Consider the following 23,172-nt stretch of genomic DNA (forward strand, 5'->3'; position numbering starts at 1 on the left):
CGCACCGTCACTGGCCGGGCCCTGCTGTGAGTGCCGCTGCCGCTTCCCCGGCGTGTGCTGCTCGGGGACATGGCTAGTGACCATTGTCCACTCCCTGCCTGAGGGCTAGCAGGCCTGTCATGGGGCATTCCAGTCAAGGGGCCAAGCCTGTACTTCCACAAGATGGAGGAAACTCCATATTTGGCCTTCTTAGAATAATACATGAGGACTGGGGGAGGGGTGAATTCCTGTCATTTTTCAAGCAGGACATTACACCTGCACATTAAAGGGGAATTCCAGAGTTTACAGGGTCGGCCAAACACTAGCACTGTAATAGGAGACAGTTCAGTTTGCCATAGAGTCGCCTTAGAAATGTTACTACGGTTCTCACCGATGACATGATGATGTCACGATGACATCACTGGAGCGTGGGAACCCAGCCAATCGCTGCAGTGCCCTCATTTCCCCATATGATGTAGGAGTGGGTTCACACTGGGATGTTTACTGGGTTGAGCCCAGTGGCGTAACTAAGAATGGTTGGGCCCCGTGGCGAACTTTTGACATGCCCCCCCCCCCCTCCAACTGACGTCGAAGACCTCGACCGACCCCCTCCTGCGCATTCCTGCGAGTTCTATTATCCCCCATAGTGGCCCCTCCACACAGTATTATCCCCCATAGTGGCCCCTCCACACAGTATTATCCCCCATAGTGGCCCCTGCACACAGTATTATGTCCCATAGTGGCCCCTGCACACAGTATTATGTCCCATAGTGGCCCCTCCACACAGTATTATGTCCCATAGTGGCCCCTGCACACAGTATTATGTCCCATAGTGGCCCCTCCACACAGTATTATGTCCCATAGTGGCCCCTCCACACAGTATTATACCCCATAGTGGCTCCTGCACACAGTATTATCCCCATAGTGGCTCCTGCACACAGTATTATGTCCCATAGTGGCCCCTGCACACAGTATTATGTCCCATAGTGGCCCCTGCACACAGTATTATGCCCCATAGTGGCTCCTGTACACAGTATTATGCCATATAGTGGCCCCTGCACACAGTATTATCCCCCATAGTGGCCCCTGCACACAGTTTTATCCCCCATAGTGGCCCCTGCACACAGTATTATGTCCCTTAGTGGCCCCTGCACACAGTATTATCCCCCATAGTGGCCCCTGCACACAGTATTATCCCCCATAGTGGCCCCTGCACACAGTATTATGTCCCTTAGTGGCCCCTTCACACAGTATTATCCCCCATAGTGGCCCCTGCAAACAGTATTATCCTCAATAGTGGCCCCTGCACACAGTATTATGTCCCTTAGTGGCCCCTGCACATAGTATTATAGCCCATAATGGCCCCTGCAAACAGTATTATCCCCCATAGTGGCCCCTACACACAGTATTATCCCCCATAGTGGCCCCTGCACACAGTATTATCCCCCATAGCGGCCCCTGCACACAGTATTATCCCCCATAGCGGCCCCTGCACACAGTATTATCCCCCATAGTGGCCCCTGCAAACAGTATTATCCCCCATAGTGGCCCCTGCACACAGTATTATCCCCCATAGTGGCCCCTGCACACAGTATTATGCCCCATAGTGGCCCCTGCAAACAGTATTATCCCCCATGGTGGCCCCTGCACACAGTATTATGCGCCATAGCGGCCCCTGCACACAGTATTATCCCCCATAGCGGCCCCTGCACACAGTATTATCCCCCATAGTGGCCCCTGCACACAGTATTATCCCCCATAGTGGCCCCTGCACACAGTATTATCCCCCATGGTGGCCCCTGCACACAGTATTATGCGCCATAGCGGCCCCTGCACACAGTATTATGTCCCATAGTGGCCCCTGCAAACAGTATTATCCCCCATAGCGGTCCCTGCACACAGTATTATCCCCCATAGTGGCCCCTGCAAACAGTATTATCCCCCATAGAGGCCCCTGCACACAGTATTATCCCCAATAGTGGCCCCTGCACACAGTATTATCCCCAATAGTGGCCCCTGTACACAGTATTATCCCCAATAGTGGCCCCTGCACACAGTATTATAGCCCATAGTGGCCCCTGCACACAGTATTATCCCTCATAGTGGCCCCTGCACACAGTATTATCCCCAATAGTGGCCCCTGCACACAGTATTATCCCCAATAGTGGCCCCTGTACACAGTATTATCCCCAATAGTGGCCCCTGCACACAGTATTATAGCCCATAGTGGCCCCTGCACACAGTATTATCCCTCATAGTGGCCCCTGCACACAGTATTATCCCCAATAGTGGCCCCTGCACACAGTATTATCCCCAATAGTGGCCCCTGCACACAGTATTATCCCCCATAGTGGCCCCTGCACACAGTATTATCCCCCATAGTGGCCCTTGCACACAGTATTATGTCCCATAGTGGCCCCTGCACACAGTATTATGTCCCATAGTGGCCCCTGCACACAGTATTATGTCCCATAGTGGCCCCTGCACACAGTATTATGTCCCATAGTGGCTCCTGCACACAGTATTATGTCCCATAGTGGCCCCTGCACACAGTATTATCCCCCATAGTGGCTCCTGCACACAGTATTATACCCCATAGTGGCCCCTGCACACAGTATTATGTCCCATAGTGGCCCCTGCACACAGTATTATGTCCCATAGTGGCCCCTCCACACAGTATTATGTCCCATAGTGGCCCCTCCACACAGTATTATACCCCATAGTGGCTCCTGCACACAGTATTATCCCCATAGTGGCTCCTGCACACAGTATTATGTCCCATAGTGGCCCCTGCACACAGTATTATGTCCCATAGTGGCCCCTGCACAGAGTATTATGCCCCATAGTGGCTCCTGTACACAGTATTATGCCATATAGTGGCCCCTGCACACAGTATTATCCCCCATAGTGGCCCCTGCACACAGTTTTATCCCCCATAGTGGCCCCTGCACACAGTATTATGTCCCTTAGTGGCCCCTGCACACAGTATTATCCCCCATAGTGGCCCCTGCACACAGTATTATCCCCCATAGTGGCCCCTGCACACAGTATTATGTCCCTTAGTGGCCCCTTCACACAGTATTATCCCCCATAGTGGCCCCTGCAAACAGTATTATCCTCAATAGTGGCCCCTGCACACAGTATTATGTCCCTTAGTGGCCCCTGCACATAGTATTATAGCCCATAATGGCCCCTGCAAACAGTATTATCCCCCATAGTGGCCCCTACACACAGTATTATCCCCCATAGTGGCCCCTGCACACAGTATTATCCCCCATAGCGGCCCCTGCACACAGTATTATCCCCCATAGCGGCCCCTGCACACAGTATTATCCCCCATAGTGGCCCCTGCAAACAGTATTATCCCCCATAGTGGCCCCTGCACACAGTATTATCCCCCATAGTGGCCCCTGCACACAGTATTATGCCCCATAGTGGCCCCTGCAAACAGTATTATCCCCCATAGTGGCCCCTGCACACAGTATTATGCCCCATAGCGGCCCCTGCACACAGTATTATGTCCCATAGTGGCCCCTGCAAACAGTATTATCCCCCATAGCGGTCCCTGCACACAGTATTATCCCCCATAGTGGCCCCTGCAAACAGTATTATCCCCCATAGAGGCCCCTGCACACAGTATTATCCCCAATAGTGGCCCCTGCACACAGTATTATCCCCCATAGAGGCCCCTGCACACAGTATTATCCCCAATAGTGGCCCCTGCACACAGTATTATAGCCCATAGTGGCCCCTGCAAACAGTATTATCCCCCATAGTGGCCCTTGCACACAGTATTATTCCCCATAGAGGCCCCTGCACACAGTATTATCCCCCATAGTGGCCCCTGCACACAGTATTATCCCCAATAGTGGCCCCTGCACACAGTATTATCCCCAATAGTGGCCCCTGTACACAGTATTATCCCCAATAGTGGCCCCTGCACACAGTATTATAGCCCATAGTGGCCCCTGCAAACAGTATTATCCCCCATAGTGGCCCTTGCACACAGTATTATCCCCCATAGTGGCCCCTGCACACAGTATTATCCCCAATAGTGGCCCTTGCACACAGTATTATCCCCCATAGTGGCCCCTGCACACAGTATTATGCCCCATAGCGGCCCCTGCACACAGTATTATGTCCCATAGTGGCCCCTGCAAACAGTATTATCCCCCATAGTGGCCCCTGCACACAGTATTATCCCCCATAGTGGCCCCTGCACACAGTATTATCCCCAATAGTGGCCCCTGCACACAGTATTATAGCCCATAGTGGCCCCTGCAAACAGTATTATCCCCCATAGTGGCCCCTGCACACAGTATTATCCCTCATAGTGGCCCTTGCACACAGTATTATCCCCCATAGTGGCCCCTGCACACAGTATTATCCCCAATAGTGGCCCCTGCACACAGTATTATCCCCAATAGTGGCCCCTGTACACAGTATTATCCCCAATAGTGGCCCCTGCACACAGTATTATAGCCCATAGTGGCCCCTGCAAACAGTATTATCCCCCATAGTGGCCCTTGCACACAGTATTATCCCCCATAGTGGCCCCTGCACACAGTATTATCCCCAATAGTGGCCCTTGCACACAGTATTATCCCCCATAGTGGCCCCTGCACACAGTATTATGCCCCATAGCGGCCCCTGCACACAGTATTATGTCCCATAGTGGCCCCTGCAAACAGTATTATCCCCCATAGTGGCCCCTGCACACAGTATTATCCCCCATAGTGGCCCCTGCACACAGTATTATCCCCAATAGTGGCCCCTGCACACAGTATTATAGCCCATAGTGGCCCCTGCAAACAGTATTATCCCCCATAGTGGCCCCTGCACACAGTATTATCCCTCATAGTGGCCCTTGCACACAGTATTACAGCCCATAGTGGACACCCATAAACAATTATTATACTCTGGGATCTTTTCAGATCCCAGAGTATAATAATCGGAGACCCGGGGGAATAAAAACATAAAAAACTACTGTTTCTTACCTGTCCCCGGCTCCTACGCGGTCTTCTCCGCTGCCATCCTTCTTCAATGACGTCGGACGTCACATGACCCAGGACGCGGGCTGGGTTCATGTGACGTCAGACAACTAGGGAGGAGGCCTGGCAGGATTGTGGAGAGGTAAGTAACAGTGTTTATTATGTTTCTTACCTCTCCCGCTCCGCCAATCATTATACTCGGGGGTCCAAAAAGACCCCGATCGAGCAAATTTCACGATCGGGATCGGCTGGAAAATGATTGTGAATCGAATTTTAAAAACGATCCTGAAATCTCAAGATCGGCTCAACCCTACTCTATAAGGCATAATAAACTTTGGCCATTGGTGCAGATTTTGTAAAACTGGTGTGCCTCGATAAAGGCCCTGACAGGCTCAAGATGTCCCTGATTTATCTGGAGTCGTCGCCCTTCTAATCTAGAGACCCCGCCCTCCTAATAAATTGGGCACAGAACTGTACCCCATAATGGAAATCTATGCGAGTCAGGAACCAGTGTAGAATTACTGTAGACATTGCGCCAGAAACTGACATGAGTTATAGATATTTTGACCTGAGGAGTTGCCGCCCCAGACTGCGCTACACCTTGCGTCACCCACGTGTGCAGAAAGTGGCGACCAAGGTGTAAAACAGCGGATGTGGCGCATCTTTGGTAAAAGAAAAGGCCTTGTGCCAAAGATACACCCCATTATCACACATCTATGCCAGAAATCTGCCGCAGATACATTGATGAATCCCCCCAATGTCCCAAATAATTTTGTTAAATGATTAAAATTAAACAGTGTTTCCTAGGCAGAAAACTGCAATACAATAGTATGTGTGAACGTAGCCTTAAGCTAGCCACAGGCAACCTGACTTTTCTTGTCAATCCACTTAGTCTACGTGAAAGGTTGCGGCCAAACGCTTCTGGTGATCCTGGTTGTCTATGGCCAGCCTTACATGTGACATAGACTACCCGTGCTACGTGGGGACTTAGGCCCGGTTCACATCTGCGGTTGGGTTTCCGTTCAGGGAGTCCACTTGGGGACCCTCCCAAACGGAAACCTATACACATAAAAAAGAGGTTACCTAAAGGAAACCCTCGGACCCAGAAGAGTATAATGGGGGCACGAAACATGTGGAGAAAAGAGTGCTGCTTGCAGGACTTTTCTCTCCACGTGTTTCATGCGGAAACCACATGGACCCCATTATAATCTATGGAGTCTGTGGGTTTCCCCACGCAACGCAAATGTGAACCGGGCCTAAGGCTTAAAGTAATTAGCAACTGTTTACATAACATGTTAAAAGTCCTGTTAGATTTGGCTACAACGGTACAAACAATAGGACTACTGAGTGGAAACCAAACACCCACGGCATAAGACTATGTTCCCACTGTTTGGATAATTGCAAATTTCGTTTTAATAAAAAAATATTTTAATACAACGTCTCAGTTATTCTTTGTATTACATTCAGCGTCTGTCTCCAGCTAATTCATCTTGATTAACGACACAAAAATTCATTGTGATGCGTTTCCGACCCAGCTATGATCAAAGGTGTAACCAAATGCTTACGGGCCCTGGTACAAAAGCTCAGCTTGGGCCTCCCGTACAAATCTCTCCTTATGGTTGTCAGTCTCCTCCCACCTGTACATTTACGGCAATTACGATTCCCTCTCCTTTTCTATCTGGGCCCAGACCAGCATAAAGACTTGTTCACAACATGTCTGTGTACACAAGCGGCTAATCATTTCCATCCTATCTGTGCCTCCAATATACTGCGTGCAGAATTATTAGGCAAATCAGTATTTGATCACATCATCCTTTTTATACATATTGTCCTACTCCAAGCTGTATAGGCTTGAAAGCCAACTACCAATTATGTGAATCAGGTGATTTGCATCTCTGTAATGAGGAGGGGTGTGGTCTAATGACATCAACACCCTATATAAGGTGTGCTTAATTATTAAGAAACTTCCTTTGCTTTGGCAAAATGGGTCAGAAGAGAGATTTCACGGTCTCTGAAAAGTCAAACATTGTGAGATGTCTTGCAGGGGGATGCAGCAGTCTTGAAATTGCAAAACTTTTGAAGCGTGATCACCGAACAATCAAGCATTTCATGGCCAATAGCCAATAGGGTCACAAGAAGCGTGTTGATAAAAAAAGGTGCAAAATAACTGCCCATGAATTGAGGAAAGTTAAGTGTGAAGATGCCATTTGCCACCAGTTTTGCCATATTTCAGAGCTGCAACATTACTGGAGTATCAAAAAGCACAAGGTGCGCGATACTCAGGGACATGGCCAAGGTAAGGAAGGCTGAAAAACAACCATCTTTGAACAAGAAACAGAAGATAAAACATCAAGACTGGGCCAAGAAATATCTTAAGACTGATTTTTCTAAGGTTTTATGGACTCTTGATGGGCTCGAGGCTAGTTTAGTAAAGGGCAGAGAGCTCCACTCTGACTCAGACACCAGCAAGGTGTAGGTGAGGTGCTGGTATCATCAAAGATGAACTTGTGGGACCTTTTCGGGTTGAGGGTGGAGTGAAGCGCAACTCCCAGACCTACTGCCAGTTTCTGGGAGACACCTTCTTCAAGCAGTGGTACAGGAAGAAGTCGGTATCGTTCAAGAAAAACATGATTTTCATGTAGGACAATGCTCCATCACATGCGTCCAAATACTCCACAGCGTGGCTGGCCAGTAAAGGTCTAATGACATGGGCCCCTTGTTCACCTGATCTGAACCCCATAGAGAACCTGTGGTCCCTCATAAAATGTGAGATCTACAGGGAGGGAAAACAGTCCACCTCTCGGAACAGTGTCTGGGGGTCGTGGTGGCTGCTGCACGCAATGGTGATCGTAAACAGATCAAGCAACTGACAGAATCTATGGATGGAAGGCTTTGGAGTGTCATCATAAAGAAAGGTGGCTATACTGGTCACTGATTTTGTTTTTGAATGTCAGAAATGCTTATTTCTAAATGTTATGTTGTTATATTAGTTTACCTGGTGAAAATAAACAAGTGAGATGGGGAGAGATTTGGTTTTTATTAAGTTGCCTAATAATTCTGCACAGTAACAGTTACCTGCACAAACAGATATCCTCCTAAGATAGCCAAATCTAAAAAAAAAAAAAACACTCCAACTTCCATAAATATTAAAGGGATCCTATCAGTCAGACACAATTTTTTGTAGGTACCACGTCGGAATAGCCTTAAGAAAGGCTATTCGTCTCCTACCTTTCGTCGTCTTCTCCGCGTCGCCGTTCGCCTACAATCCCGGTTTCTCTTGGTATGTAAATTAGCACTCTTGCAGCACTGGGGGCGGGCCCCAGCACTCAGACAGCAATGGGGGCATTCCCAATGCTGCGAAAGAACCCCATATCAAGTGGTTAAAAGTGTCTCGGTAAACAAAACTTTAAAATTTGGGGTCCATGCCCAGGAGACTGCCCAGATCTCAATCCCTTGGAGAACCTGAGATCAATCCTCAAAAAAATAGAGAACAAACAAAAACACAGAAATTGTGATAAACTCCAAGAATGTGTTGTCACTAGAGATGAGCGAACACTAAAATGTTCGAGGTTCGAAATTCGATTCGAACAGCCGCTCAATGTTCGTGTGTTCGAACGGGTTTCGAACCCCATTATAGTCTATGGGGAACAGATACTCGTTAAGGGGGAAACCCAAATCCGTGTCTGGAGGGTCACCAAGTCCACTATGACACCCCAGGAAATGATGCCAACACCTCTGGAATGACACTGGGACAGCAGGGGAAGCATGTCTGGGGGCATCTAACACACCAAAGACCCTCTATTACCCCAACATCACTGCCTAACAACTACACACTTTACACACTCAATACCACCTCTCTGACAGTAGGAAAACACCTTGAAACATGTGTATTTGGCACTTGCAGTGAGGAGAGCTTGTCACCAGCAGTGAATTTGGCCCTTGTAGTAAGTTGAGGTTGGCACCAACATTTGTTTTGAAAATCAGGGTGGATTGAGCCTCTAACCAGCAGAGTTTGGGCAAATTCATGGTGGAGGGAGCCTCTAAAAACCCCAGTTTGGACCAATTCATGGTGGAGGGAGCCTCTAACCAGCCCAGTGTGGGCAAATTCATGGTGGAGGGAGCCTCTAAAAAACCCAGTTTGGACCAATTCATGGTGGAGGGAGCCTCTAAACAGCCCAGTTTGGGCAAATTCATGGTGGAGGGAGCCTCTAACCAGCCCAGTTTGGACCAATTAATGGTGGAGGGAGCCTCTAAACAGCCAAGTTTGGACCAATTCATGGTGGAGGGAGCCTCTAACCAGCCCAGTTTGGACCAATTCATGGTGGAGGGAGACTCTAAACAGCCAAGTTTGGACCAATTCATGGTGGAGGGAGCCTCTAAAAACCCCAGTTTGGACCAATTCATGGTGGAGGGAGCCTCTAACCAGCCCAGTTTGGGCAAATTCATGGTGGAGGGAGCCTCTAAACAGCCCAGTTTGGGCACATTCATGGTGGAGGGAGCCTCTAACCAGCCCAGTTTGGACCAATTAATGGTGGAGGGAGCCGCTAAACAGCCCAGTTTGGACCAATTCATGGTGGAGGGAGCCTCTAAAAACCCCAGTTTGGACCAATTCATGGTGGAGGGAGCCTCTAAAAAACCCAGTTTGGACCAATTCATGGTGGAGGGAGCCTCTAACCAGCCCAGTTTGGACCAATTAATGGTGGAGGGAGCCTCTAAACAGCCAGGTTTGGACCAATTCATGGTGGAGGGAGCCTCTAAAAACCCCAGTTTGGACCAATTCATGGTGGAGGGAGCCTCTAAACAGCCCAGTTTGGGCAAATTCATGGTGGAGGGAGCCTCTAACCAGCCCAGTTTGGACCAATTAATGGTGGAGGGAGCCTCTAAACAGCCAAGTTTGGACCAATTCATGGTGGAGGGAGCCTCTAACCAGCCCAGTTTGGACCAATTAATGGTGGAGGGAGCCTCTAAACAGCCAAGTTTTGGGAAATTCATGGTGGAGGGAGCCTCTAACCAGCCCAGTGTGGGCAAATTCATGGTGGAGGGAGCCTCTAAAAAACCCAGTTTGGACCAATTCATGGTGGAGGGAGCCTCTAACCAGCCCAGTGTGGGCAAATTCATGGTGGAGGGAGCCTCTAACCAGCCCAGTTTGGGCAAATTCATGGTGGAGGGAGCCTCTAAACAGCCCAGTTTGGGCAAATTCATGGTGGAGGGAGCCTCTAAACAGCCCAGTTTGGGCAAATTCATGGTGGAGGGAGCCTCTAACCAGCCCAGTTTGGACCAATTAATGGTGGAGGGAGCCTCTAACCAGCCCAGTTTGGGCAAATTCATGGTGGAGGGAGCCTCTAAACAGCCCAGTTTGGACCAATTCATGGTGGAGGGAGCCTCTAAAAAACCCAGTTTGGACCAATTCATGGTGGAGGGAGCCTCTAAACAGCCCAGTTTGGGCAAATTCATGGTGGAGGGAGCCTCTAACCAGCCCAGTTTGGACCAATTCATGGTGGAGGGAGCCTCTAACCAGCCCAGTTTGGGCAAATTCATGGTGGAGGGAGCCTCTAAACAGCCCAGTTTGGACCAATTCATGGTGGAGGGAGCCTCTAAAAAACCCAGTTTGGACCAATTCATGGTGGAGGGAGCCTCTAAACAGCCCAGTTTGGGCAAATTCATGGTGGAGAGAGCCTCTAACCAGCCCAGTTTGGACCAATTAATGGTGGAGGGAGCCTCTAAACAGCCAAGTTTGGACCAATTCATGGTGGAGGGAGCCTCTAAAAAACCCAGTTTGGACCAATTCATGGTGGAGGGAGCCTCTAAACAGCCCAGTTTGGGCAAATTCATGGTGGAGGGAGCCTCTAAAAAACCCAGTTTGGACCAATTCATGGTGGAGGGAGCCTCTAACCAGCCCAGTGTGGGCAAATTCATGGTGGAGGGAGCCTCTAACCAGCCCAGTTTGGGCAAATTCATGGTGGAGGGAGCCTCTAAACAGCCCAGTTTGGGCAAATTCATGGTGGAGGGAGCCTCTAAACAGCCCAGTTTGGGCAAATTCATGGTGGAGGGAGCCTCTAACCAGCCCAGTTTGGACCAATTAATGGTGGAGGGAGCCTCTAACCAGCCCAGTTTGGGCAAATTCATGGTGGAGGGAGCCTCTAAACAGCCCAGTTTGGACCAATTCATGGTGGAGGGAGCCTCTAAAAAACCCAGTTTGGACCAATTCATGGTGGAGGGAGCCTCTAAACAGCCCAGTTTGGGCAAATTCATGGTGCAGGGAGCCTCTAACCAGCCCAGTTTGGACCAATTCATGGTGGAGGGAGCCTCTAACCAGCCCAGTTTGGGCAAATTCATGGTGGAGGGAGCCTCTAAACAGCCCAGTTTGGACCAATTCATGGTGGAGGGAGCCTCTAAAAAACCCAGTTTGGACCAATTCATGGTGGAGGGAGCCTCTAAACAGCCCAGTTTGGGCAAATTCATGGTGGAGAGAGCCTCTAAACAGCCCAGTTTGGACCAATTCATGGTGGAGGGAGCCTCTAAAAAACCCAGTTTGGACCAATTCATGGTGGAGGGAGCCTCTAAACAGCCCAGTTTGGGCAAATTCATGGTGGAGGGAGCCTCTAACCAGCCCAGTTTGGACCAATTCATGGTGGAGGGAGCCTCTAACCAGCCCAGTTTGGGCAAATTCATGGTGGAGGGAGCCTCTAAACAGCCCAGTTTGGACCAATTCATGGTGGAGGGAGCCTCTAAAAAACCCAGTTTGGACCAATTCATGGTGGAGGGAGCCTCTAAACAGCCCAGTTTGGGCAAATTCATGGTGGAGAGAGCCTCTAACCAGCCCAGTTTGGACCAATTAATGGTGGAGGGAGCCTCTAAACAGCCAAGTTTGGACCAATTCATGGTGGAGGGAGCCTCTAACCAGCCCAGTTTGGACCAATTAATGGTGGAGGGAGCCTCTAAACAGCCAAGTTTTGGGAAATTCATGGTGGAGGGAGCCTCTAACCAGCCCAGTGTGGGCAAATTCATGGTGGAGGGAGCCTCTAAAAAAAACAGTTTGGACCAATTCATGGTGGAGGGAGCCTCTAACCAGCCCAGTGTGGGCAAATTCATGGTGGAGGGAGCCTCTAAAAAACCCAGTTTGGACCAATTCATGGTGGAGGGAGCCTCTAAACAGCCCAGTTTGGGCAAATTCATGGTGGAGGGAGCCTCTAACCAGCCCAGTTTGGACCAATTAATGGTGGAGGGAGCCTCTAAACAGCCAAGTTTGGACCAATTCATGGTGGAGGGAGCCTCTAACCAGCCCAGTTTGGACCAATTAATGGTGGAGGGAGCCTCTAAACAGCCAAGTTTTGGGAAATTCATGGTGGAGGGAGCCTCTAACCAGCCCAGTGTGGGCAAATTCATGGTGGAGGGAGCCTCTAACCAGCCCAGTTTGGACCAATTAATGGTGGAGGGAGCCTCTAAACAGCCAAGTTTTGGGAAATTCATGGTGGAGGGAGCCTCTAACCAGCCCAGTGTGGGCAAATTCATGGTGGAGGGAGCCTCTAACCAGCCCAGTTTGGACCAATTAATGGTGGAGGGAGCCTCTAAACAGCCAAGTTTGAACCAATTCATGGTGGAGGGAGCCTCTAAAAACCCCAGTTTGGACCAATTCATGGTGGAGGGAGCCTCTAAACAGCCCAGTTTGGGCAAATTCATGGTGGAGGGAGCCTCTAACCAGCCCAGTTTGGACCAATTAATGGTGGAGGGAGCCTCTAAACAGCCAAGTTTGGACCAATTCATGGTGGAGGGAGCCTCTAACCAGCCCAGTTTGGAACAATTAATGGTGGAGGGAGCCTCTAAACAGCCAAGTTTTGGGAAATTCATTGTGGAGGGAGCCTCTAACCAGCCCAGTTTGGACCAATTCATGGTGGAGGGAGCCTCTAAACAGCCCAGTTTGGGCAAATTCATGGTGGAGGGAGCCTCTAAAAAACCCAGTTTGGACCAATTCATGGTGGAGGGAGCCTCTAACCAGCCCAGTTTGGACCAATTAATGGTGGAGGGAGCCTCTAAACAGCCAAGTTTGGACCAATTCATGGTGGAGGGAGCCTCTAAAAACCCCAGTTTGGACCAATTCATGGTGGAGGGAGCCTCTAACCAGCCAAGTTTGGGCAAATTCATGGTGGAGGGAGCCTCTAAACAGCCCAGTTTGGGCACATTCATGGTGGAGGGAGCCTCTAACCAGCCCAGTTTGGACCAATTAATGGTGGAGGGAGCCGCTAAACAGCCCAGTTTGGACCAATTCATGGTGGAGGGAGCCTCTAAAAACCCCAGTTTGGACCAATTCATGGTGGAGGGAGCCTCTAAAAAACCCAGTTTGGACCAATTCATGGTGGAGGGAGCCTCTAACCAGCCCAGTTTGGACCAATTAATGGTGGAGGGAGCCTCTAAACAGCCAAGTTTGGACCAATTCATGGTGGAGGGAGCCTCTAACCAGCCCAGTTTGGACCAATTAATGGTGGAGGGAGCCTCTAAACAGCCAAGTTTTGGGAAATTCATGGTGGAGGGAGCCTCTAACCAGCCCAGTTTGGACCAATTCATGGTGGAGGGAGCCTCTAAACAGCCCAGTTTGGGCAAATTCATGGTGGAGGGAGCCTCTAAAAAACCCAGTTTGGACCAATTCATGGTGGAGGGAGCCTCTAACCAGCCCAGTTTGGACCAATTAATGGTGGAGGGAGCCGCTAAACAGCCCAGTTTGGACCAATTCATGGTGGAGGGAGCCTCTAAAAACCCCAGTTTGGACCAATTCATGGTGGAGGGAGCCTCTAAAAAACCCAGTTTGGACCAATTCATGGTGGAGGGAGCCTCTAACCAGCCCAGTTTGGACCAATTAATGGTGGAGGGAGCCTCTAAACAGCCAAGTTTGGACCAATTCATGGTGGAGGGAGCCTCTAACCAGCCCAGTTTGGACCAATTAATGGTGGAGGGAGCCTCTAAACAGCCAAGTTTTGGTAAATTCATGGTGGAGGGAGCCTCTAACCAGCCCAGTTTGGACCAATTCATGGTGGAGGGAGCCTCTAAACAGCCCAGTTTGGGCAAATTCATGGTGGAGGGAGCCTCTAAAAAACCCAGTTTGGACCAATTAATGGTGGAGGGAGCCTCTAACCAGCCCAGTTTGGACCAATTAATGGTGGAGGGAGCCGCTAAACAGCCCAGTTTGGACCAATTCATGGTGGAGGGAGCCTCTAAAAACCCCAGTTTGGACCAATTCATGGTGGAGGGAGCCTCTAAACAGCCCAGTTTGGGCAAATTCATGGTGGAGGGAGCCTCTAACCAGCCCAGTTTGGGCACATTCATGGTGGAGGGAGCCTCTAACCAGCCCAGTTTGGACCAATTAATGGTGGAGGGAGCCGCTAAACAGCCCAGTTTGGACCAATTCATGGTGGAGGGAGCCTCTAAAAACCCCAGTTTGGACCAATTCATGGTGGAGGGAGCCTCTAAAAAACCCAGTTTGGACCAATTCATGGTGGAGGGAGCCTCTAACCAGCCCAGTTTGGACCAATTAATGGTGGAGGGAGCCTCTAAACAGCCAAGTTTGGACCAATTCATGGTGGAGGGAGCCTCTAACCAGCCCAGTTTGGACCAATTAATGGTGGAGGGAGCCTCTAAACAGCCAAGTTTTGGGAAATTCATGGTGGAGGGAGCCTCTAACCAGCCCAGTTTGGACCAATTCATGGTGGAGGGAGCCTCTAAACAGCCCAGTTTGGGCAAATTCATGGTGGAGGGAGCCTCTAAAAAACCCAGTTTGGACCAATTCATGGTGGAGGGAGCCTCTAACCAGCCCAGTTTGGACCAATTAATGGTGGAGGGAGCCGCTAAACAGCCCAGTTTGGACCAATTCATGGTGGAGGGAGCCTCTAAAAACCCCAGTTTGGACCAATTCATGGTGGAGGGAGCCTCTAAAAAACCCAGTTTGGACCAATTCATGGTGGAGGGAGCCTCTAACCAGCCCAGTTTGGACCAATTAATGGTGGAGGGAGCCTCTAAACAGCCAAGTTTGGACCAATTCATGGTGGAGGGAGCCTCTAACCAGCCCAGTTTGGACCAATTAATGGTGGAGGGAGCCTCTAAACAGCCAAGTTTTGGTAAATTCATGGTGGAGGGAGCCTCTAACCAGCCCAGTTTGGACCAATTCATGGTGGAGGGAGCCTCTAAACAGCCCAGTTTGGGCAAATTCATGGTGGAGGGAGCCTCTAAAAAACCCAGTTTGGACCAATTCATGGTGGAGGGAGCCTCTAACCAGCCCAGTTTGGACCAATTAATGGTGGAGGGAGCCGCTAAACAGCCCAGTTTGGACCAATTCATGGTGGAGGGAGCCTCTAAAAACCCCAGTTTGGACCAATTCATGGTGGAGGGAGCCTCTAAACAGCCCAGTTTGGGCAAATTCATGGTGGAGGGAGCCTCTAACCAGCAGAGTTGGTGGAAATCAGGGTGGAAGGAGCCTAGTATTAGCAGAATTGTGCAACGCTTATGGTGGATGAGTATGAGGATGCGGAGGAATTGGAGAGGTTGAGTACAGACATGGAGTTTCATGTTGGGGTGCTTTACACAGGTGGGCACAAAAATGACGGCTCTACCCAGTGGTGGTTCATTTTTATCAAAGTGAGCCGGTCGGCACTCTCAGCTGACAGACGGGTGCGCTTGTTAGTGATGATGCCACCGGCTGCACTGAACACCCTCTCAGATAGGACGCTGGCGGCAGGACAGGACAGCACCTCCAAGGCATATAGGGCAAGTTCAAGCCACAGGTCCAACTTCGACACCCAATACGTGTAGGGCGCAGAGGGGTCGGAGAGGACAGGGCTGTGGTCGGAAAGGTATTCCCGCAACATGCGCCTATACTTCTCACGCCTGGTGACACTAGGACCCTCCATGGCGGCACTTTGGCGAGGGGGTGCCATCAAGGTGTCCCAGACCTTAGACAGTGTGCCCCTCGTTTGTGTGGACCGGTGAGAACTTGGTTGCCTACTGGAGGAACTGCCCTCCCTGCCGCCAACGTCACATGCTGGAAACATCTCCATCATATTCTGCACCAATTGCCTGTGGCAAGCATTGATGCGATTGGCCCTCCCCTCTACCGGAATAAAAGACGAGATGTTGTTTTTATACCGGGGGTCAAGGATAGCAAAGATCCAGTACTGGTTGTCCTCCATGATTTTGACAATACGCTTGTCGGTTGTAAAGCACCCCAACATGAACTCAGCCATGTCTGCCACAGTGTTAGTTGGCATGACTCCTCTGGCCCCACCGGAAAGTTCAATCTCCATTTCCTCCTCATCCTCCATGTCTACCCATCCGCGCTGCAACAATGGGACGATTCGAAGTTGCCCGGAAGCCTCCTGTATCACCATCACATCATCGGACAACTCTTCTTCCTCCTCCTCCTCCTCCTCCATTAAACGCAGTGAAGCGGACAGATGTGTGGACCTACTCTCCAGCTGTGACGGATCGGATGCTATCCCTAACTCCTCTGTGTGATCTGAGTTATCCCTGATGTCAATCAGGGATTCTCTCAGAACACACAAGAGCGGGATTGTAAGGCTCACCATCGCATCCTCAGAGCTCACCCTCCTTGTGGACTCCTCAAAGACCCATAGGATGTCACAAAGGTCTCTCATCCATGGCCACTCATGGATGTGAAACTGAGGCAGCTGACTTTGTGGCACCCTAGGGTTTTGTAGCTGGTATTCCATCAAAGGTCTCTGCTGCTCAACCACTCTATTCAACATCTGAAACGTTGAGTTCCAGCGTGTGGGGACGTCGCACAAAAGCCGGTGTTGTGGCACATGCAGGCGTTGCTGGAGAGATTTTAAGCTAGCAGCGGCTACTGTTGACTTGCGAAAGTGGGCGCACATGCGCCGCACTTTCACCAGTAGCTCTGGAACATTGGGGTAGCTCTTTAGGAAACGTTGCACCACTAGGTTGAAGACGTGGGCCAGGCATGGAACATGTTGGAGTCCGGCAAGCTCCAGAGCTGCTACCAGGTTCCGGCCGTTATCACAAACGACCATGCCTGGGCCCAGGTGCAGCGGCTCAAACCATATTGCCGTCTCATCGAGGAGGGCATCCCTCACCTCGGAGGCAGTGTGCTGTCTGTCCCCCAAGCTGATCAGCTTCAGCACAGCCTGCTGACGTCTACCAACGCCAGTGCTGCAACGTTTCCAACTCGTAGCTGGGGTCAATCTAACAGCGGAGGAGGAGGCGGTGGCGGAGGAGGAGGCGGTGGCGGAGGAGGAGGCGGTAGAGGAGGAGGAGGAGGGGGGTGTTCTTCTCGTGTCCCTGCCAGGAATGTTAGGCGGGGAGACGAGGTACACCGGGCCAGTTTGGGAAGCAGTCCCAGCCTCAACTACATTCACCCAGTGTGCCGTCAGTGAAATGTAGCGTCCCTGTCCGCATGCACTTGTCCACGCGTCGGTGGTCAAGTGGACCTTTGTGCAAAGCACGGAACTAAGGGCCCGCCTGATGTTGAGTGACACGTGCTGGTGCAAGGCGGGGACGGCACACCGGGAGAAGTAGTGACGGCTAGGGACGGCATAGCGAGGTGCCGCAGTTGCCATCAGGTCCAGGAAGGCGGGAGTTTCAACAAGCCGGAACGCCAACATCTCCTGGGCCAGCAGTTTAGCGATGTTGGCGTTCAAGGCTTGCGCGTGTGGGTGGTTAGCAGTGTATTTCTGCCGCCGCTCCAATGTCTGAGAGATGGTGGGTTGTTGTAAAGAAACGCCTGATGGTGCCTTTGATGGTGCAGGAGAAGGAGATAAGACAGGACCAGGGGAGGATGAGGTAGAAGTCAACAAAGTGGCGGAGGCAGATGAAGTGGTGTCCTGGCTCGTCCTCTGGAGTGCATCGCCAGCACAGTCAGCAGTGGCAGAGGCAGAGGCAGTGGCAGAGGCAGTGGCAGTGGCGTGAACGGCAGGCGGCCTTTGTCCTGCCGTTGCTGCCTGCCACTGATTCCAGTGCTTGGATTCCAAATGACGGCGCATTGAAGTGGTGGACAGGTTGCTCTTCTCAGAGCCCCTAATCAATTTCGAGAGGCAAATTGTGCAGACAACACTATATCTGTCCTCGGCGCATTCCTTGAAAAAACTCTACACCTTCGAGAAACGTGCCCTCGAGGTGGGAGTTTTTCGGGGCTGGGTACGAACTGGAACATCTTGGGAGATTCCGGGTGTGGCCTGGCTTCGCCTAAGCTGCTGACCTCTGCCTCTGCCTCTAGCTACCCTTTTTGGTGCTGCACCTGCCTCAACATCCACACTACTTTCCCCGCTTGACATCCCCCCTGTCCAGGTCGGGTCAGTGTCCTCATCATCCACCACTTCCTCTTCCAACTCCTGTCTCATCTCCTCCTCCCGCACAATGCGCCGGTCAACTGGATGCCCTGACGGCAACTGCGTCACATCATCGTCGATGAGGGTGGGTTGCTGGTCATCCACCACCAAATCGAACGGAGATGGAGGAGACTCTAGTGTTTGAGCATCTGGACACAGATGCTCCTCTGTTAGGTTCGTGGAATCGTGACGTGGAGAGGCAGGTTGAGGGACAATGAAAGGAGCGGAGAACAGCTCTGGGGAGCAGGGACAGTTTGGGTTATTGTTCTGTAAAGCTTCGGAATTTTGGGAGGAAGGAAGACAAGACTGTTGGGTAATAGGAGGAGAGGAGGCAGAGTCTGACTGGCTGCTGGACAATGTGCTGTAAGCGTTCTCTGACAGCCATTGCAAGACCTGTTCCTGGTTCTCGGGCCTACTAAGGTTTGTACCCTGCAGTTTAGTTAATGTGGCAAGCAACCCTGGCACTGTGGAGTGGCGCAATGCTTGCTGTCCCACAGGAGTAGGCACGGGACGCCCTGTGGCTTCACTGCTACCTTGCTCCCCAGAACCATTCCCCCGACCTCGCCCACGGCCTCGTCCACGTCCCTTTCCGGGAGCCTTGTGCATTTTGAATTCCTAGTTAGAAATTGGCACTGTATACCAGTAGTAAAAATTGTGGGTGCACGTAACCCCAATATATTCTTTGAATTCCCAGTCAGAAACTGGCACTATATGGCAGTAGCAAGAAATGAGGGTATTTATAACCCCAATATATTCTTTGAATTCCCAGTCAGACAATGGCACTGTATACCAGTAGTAAAAATTGTGGGTGCACGTAACCCCAATATATTCTTTGAATTCCCAGTCAGAAACTGGCACTATATGGCAGTAGCAAGAAATGAGGGTATTTATAACCCCAATATATTCTTTGAATTCCCAGTCAGACAATGGCACTGTATACCAGTAGTAAAAATTGTGGGTGCACGTAACCACAATATATTCTTTGAATTACCAGTCAGAAACTGGCACTATATGGCAGTAGCAAGAAATGAGGGTATTTGTATTCCCAATATATTCTTTGAATTCCCAGTCAGACAATGGCACTGTATACCAGTAGTAAAAATTGTGGGTGCACGTAACCCCAATATATTCTTTGAATTCCCAGTCAGAAACTGGCACTATATGGCAGTAGCAAGAAATGAGGGTATTTATAACCCCAATATATTCTTTGAATTCCCAGTCAGACAATGGCACTGTATACCAGTAGTAAAAATTGTGGGTGCACGTAACCCCAATATATTCTTTGAATTACCAGTCAGAAACTGGCACTATATGGCAGTAGCAAGAAATGAGGGTATTTGTATTCCCAATATATTCTTTGAATTCCCAGTCAGACAATGGCACTGTATACCAGTAGTAAAAATTGTGGGTGCACGTAACCCCAATATATTCTTTGAATTCCCAGTCAGAAACTGGCACTATATGGCAGTAGCAAGAAATGAGGGTATTTATAACCCCAATATATTCTTTGAATTCCCAGTCAGACAATGGCACTGTATACCAGTAGTAAAAATTGTGGGTGCACGTAATCCCAATATATTCTTTGAATTCCCAGTCAGAAACTGGCACTATATGGCAGTAGCAAGAAATGAGGGTATTTATAACCCCAATATATTCTTTGAATTCCCAGTCAGACAATGGCACTGTATACCAGTAGTAAAAATTGTGGGTGCACGTAACCACAATATATTCTTTGAATTACCAGTCAGAAACTGGCACTATATGGCAGTAGCAAGAAATGAGGGTATTTATAACCCCAATATATTCTTTGAATTCCCAGTCAGACAATGGCACTGTATACCAGTAGTAAAAATTGTGGGTGCACGTAACCCCAATATATTCTTTGAATTCCCAGTCATAAACTGGCACTATATGGCAGTAGCAAGAAATGAGGGTATTTATAACCCCAATATATTCTTTGAATTCCCAGTCAGACAATGGCACTGTATACCAGTAGTAAAAATTGTGGGTGCACGTAACCACAATATATTCTTTGAATTACCAGTCAGAAACTGGCACTATATGGCAGTAGCAAGAAATGAGGGTATTTGTATTCCCAATATATTCTTTGAATTCCCAGTCAGACAATGGCACTGTATACCAGTAGTAAAAATTGTGGGTGCACGTAACCCCAATATATTCTTTGAATTCCCAGTCATAAACTGGCACTATATGGCAGTAGCAAGAAATGAGGGTATTTATAACCCCAATATATTCTTTGAATTCCCAGTCAGACAATGGCACTGTATACCAGTAGTAAAAATTGTGGGTGCACGTAACCACAATATATTCTTTGAATTACCAGTCAGAAACTGGCACTATATGGCAGTAGCAAGAAATGAGGGTATTTGTATTCCCAATATATTCTTTGAATTACCAGTCAGAAACTGGCACTATATGGCAGTAGCAAGAAATGAGGGTATTTGTATTCCCAATATATTCTTTGAATTCCCAGTCAGACAATGGCACTGTATACCAGTAGTAAAAATTGTGGGTGCACGTAACCCCAATATATTCTTTGAATTCCCAGTCAGAAACTGGCACTATATGGCAGTAGCAAGAAATGAGGGTATTTATAACCCCAATATATTCTTTGAATTCCCAGTCAGACAATGGCACTGTATACCAGTAGTAAAAATTGTGGGTGCACGTAACCACAATATATTCTTTGAATTACCAGTCAGAAACTGGCACTATATGGCAGTAGCAAGAAATGAGGGTATTTATAACCCCAATATATTCTTTGAATTCCCAGTCAGACAATGGCACTGTATACCAGTAGTAAAAATTGTGGGTGCACGTAACCCCAATATATTCTTTGAATTCCCAGTCAGAAACTGGCAGTATATGGCAGTAGCAAGAAATGAGGGTATTTATAACCCCAATATATTCTTTGAATTCCCAGTCAGACAATGGCACTGTATACCAGTAGTAAAAATTGTGGGTGCACGTAACCACAATATATTCTTTGAATTACCAGTCAGAAACTGGCACTATATGGCAGTAGCAAGAAATGAGGGTATTTATAACCCCAATATATTCTTTGAATTCCCAGTCAGACAATGGCACTGTATACCAGTAGTAAAAATTGTGGGTGCACGTAACCCCAATATATTCTTTGAATTCCCAGTCAGAAACTGGCACTATATGGCAGTAGCAAGAAATGAGGGTATTTGTAACCCCAATATATTCTTTGAATTCCCAGTCAGACAATGGCACTGTATACCAGTAGTAAAAATTGTGGGTGCACGTAACCCCAATATATTCTTTGAATTCCCAGTCAGACACTGGCACTATATGGCAGTAGCAAGAAATGAGGGTATTTGTATTCCCAATATATTCTTTGAATTCCCAGTCAGACAATGGCACTGTATACCAGTAGTAAAAATTGTGGGTGCACGTAACCCCAATATATTCTTTGAATTACCAGTCAGAAACTGGCACTATATGGCAGTAGCAAGAAATGAGGGTATTTGTATTCCCAATATATTCTTTGAATTCCCAGTCAGACAATGGCACTGTATACCAGTAGTAAAAATTGTGGGTGCACGTAACCACAATATATTCTTTGAATTACCAGTCAGAAACTGGCACTATATGGCAGTAGCAAGAAATGAGGGTATTTGTATTCCCAATATATTCTTTGAATTCCCAGTCAGACAATGGCACTGTATACCAGTAGTAAAAATTGTGGGTGCACGTAACCACAATATATTCTTTGAATTACCAGTCAGAAACTGGCACTATATGGCAGTAGCAAGAAATGAGGGTATTTGTATTCCCAATATATTCTTTGAATTCCCAGTCAGACAATGGCACTGTATACCAGTAGTAAAAATTGTGGGTGCACGTAACCACAATATATTCTTTGAATTACCAGTCAGAAACTGGCACTATATGGCAGTAGCAAGAAATGAGGGTATTTGTATTCCCAATATATTCTTTGAATTCCCAGTCAGACAATGGCACTGTATACCAGTAGTAAAAATTGTGGGTGCACGTAACCACAATATATTCTTTGAATTACCAGTCAGAAACTGGCACTATATGGCAGTAGCAAGAAATGAGGGTATTTATAACCCCAATATATTCTTTGAATTCCCAGTCAGACAATGGCACTGTATACCAGTAGTAAAAATTGTGGGTGCACGTAACCCCAATATATTCTTTGAATTCCCAGTCAGAAACTGGCACTATATGGCAGTAGCAAGAAATGAGGGTATTTATAACCCCAATATATTCTTTGAATTCCCAGTCAGACAATGGCACTGTATACCAGTAGTAAAAATTGTGGGTGCACGTAACCCCAATATATTCTTTGAATTCCCAGTCAGACACTGGCACTATATGGCAGTAGCAAGAAATGAGGGTATTTGTATTCCCAATATATTCTTTGAATTCCCAGTCAGACAATGGCACTGTATACCAGTAGTAAAAATTGTGGGTGCACGTAACCACAATATATTCTTTGAATTCCCAGTCAGACACTGGCACTATATGGCAGTAGCAAGAAATGAGGGTATTTGTAACCCCAATATATTCTTTGAATTCCCAGTCAGACAATGGCACTGTATACCAGTAGTAAAAATTGTGGGTGCACGTAACCCCAATATATTCTTTGAATTCCCAGTCAGACACTGGCACTATATGGCAGTAGCAAGAAATGAGGGTATTTGTATTCCCAATATATTCTTTGAATTCCCAGTCAGACAATGGCACTGTATACCAGTAGTAAAAATTGTGGGTGCACGTAACCACAATATATTCTTTGAATTACCAGTCAGAAACTGGCACTATATGGCAGTAGCAAGAAATGA

The 23,172-nt window shown here is 48.6% G+C and overlaps 1 protein-coding gene across 1 annotated transcript in view; it reads left to right on the forward strand.

Annotated features, from left to right (window-relative positions):
- GEM (GTP binding protein overexpressed in skeletal muscle) overlaps window positions 1–23,172 on the forward strand; it is a 344,355-nt gene that overhangs the window by 22,501 nt on the left and 298,682 nt on the right. The gene's annotated exons all lie outside the window — the stretch shown is intronic.

This window comes from Leptodactylus fuscus, chromosome 4 (genome assembly GCF_031893055.1).
Source record: "Leptodactylus fuscus isolate aLepFus1 chromosome 4, aLepFus1.hap2, whole genome shotgun sequence".
NCBI lineage: Eukaryota > Metazoa > Chordata > Amphibia > Anura > Leptodactylidae > Leptodactylus > Leptodactylus fuscus.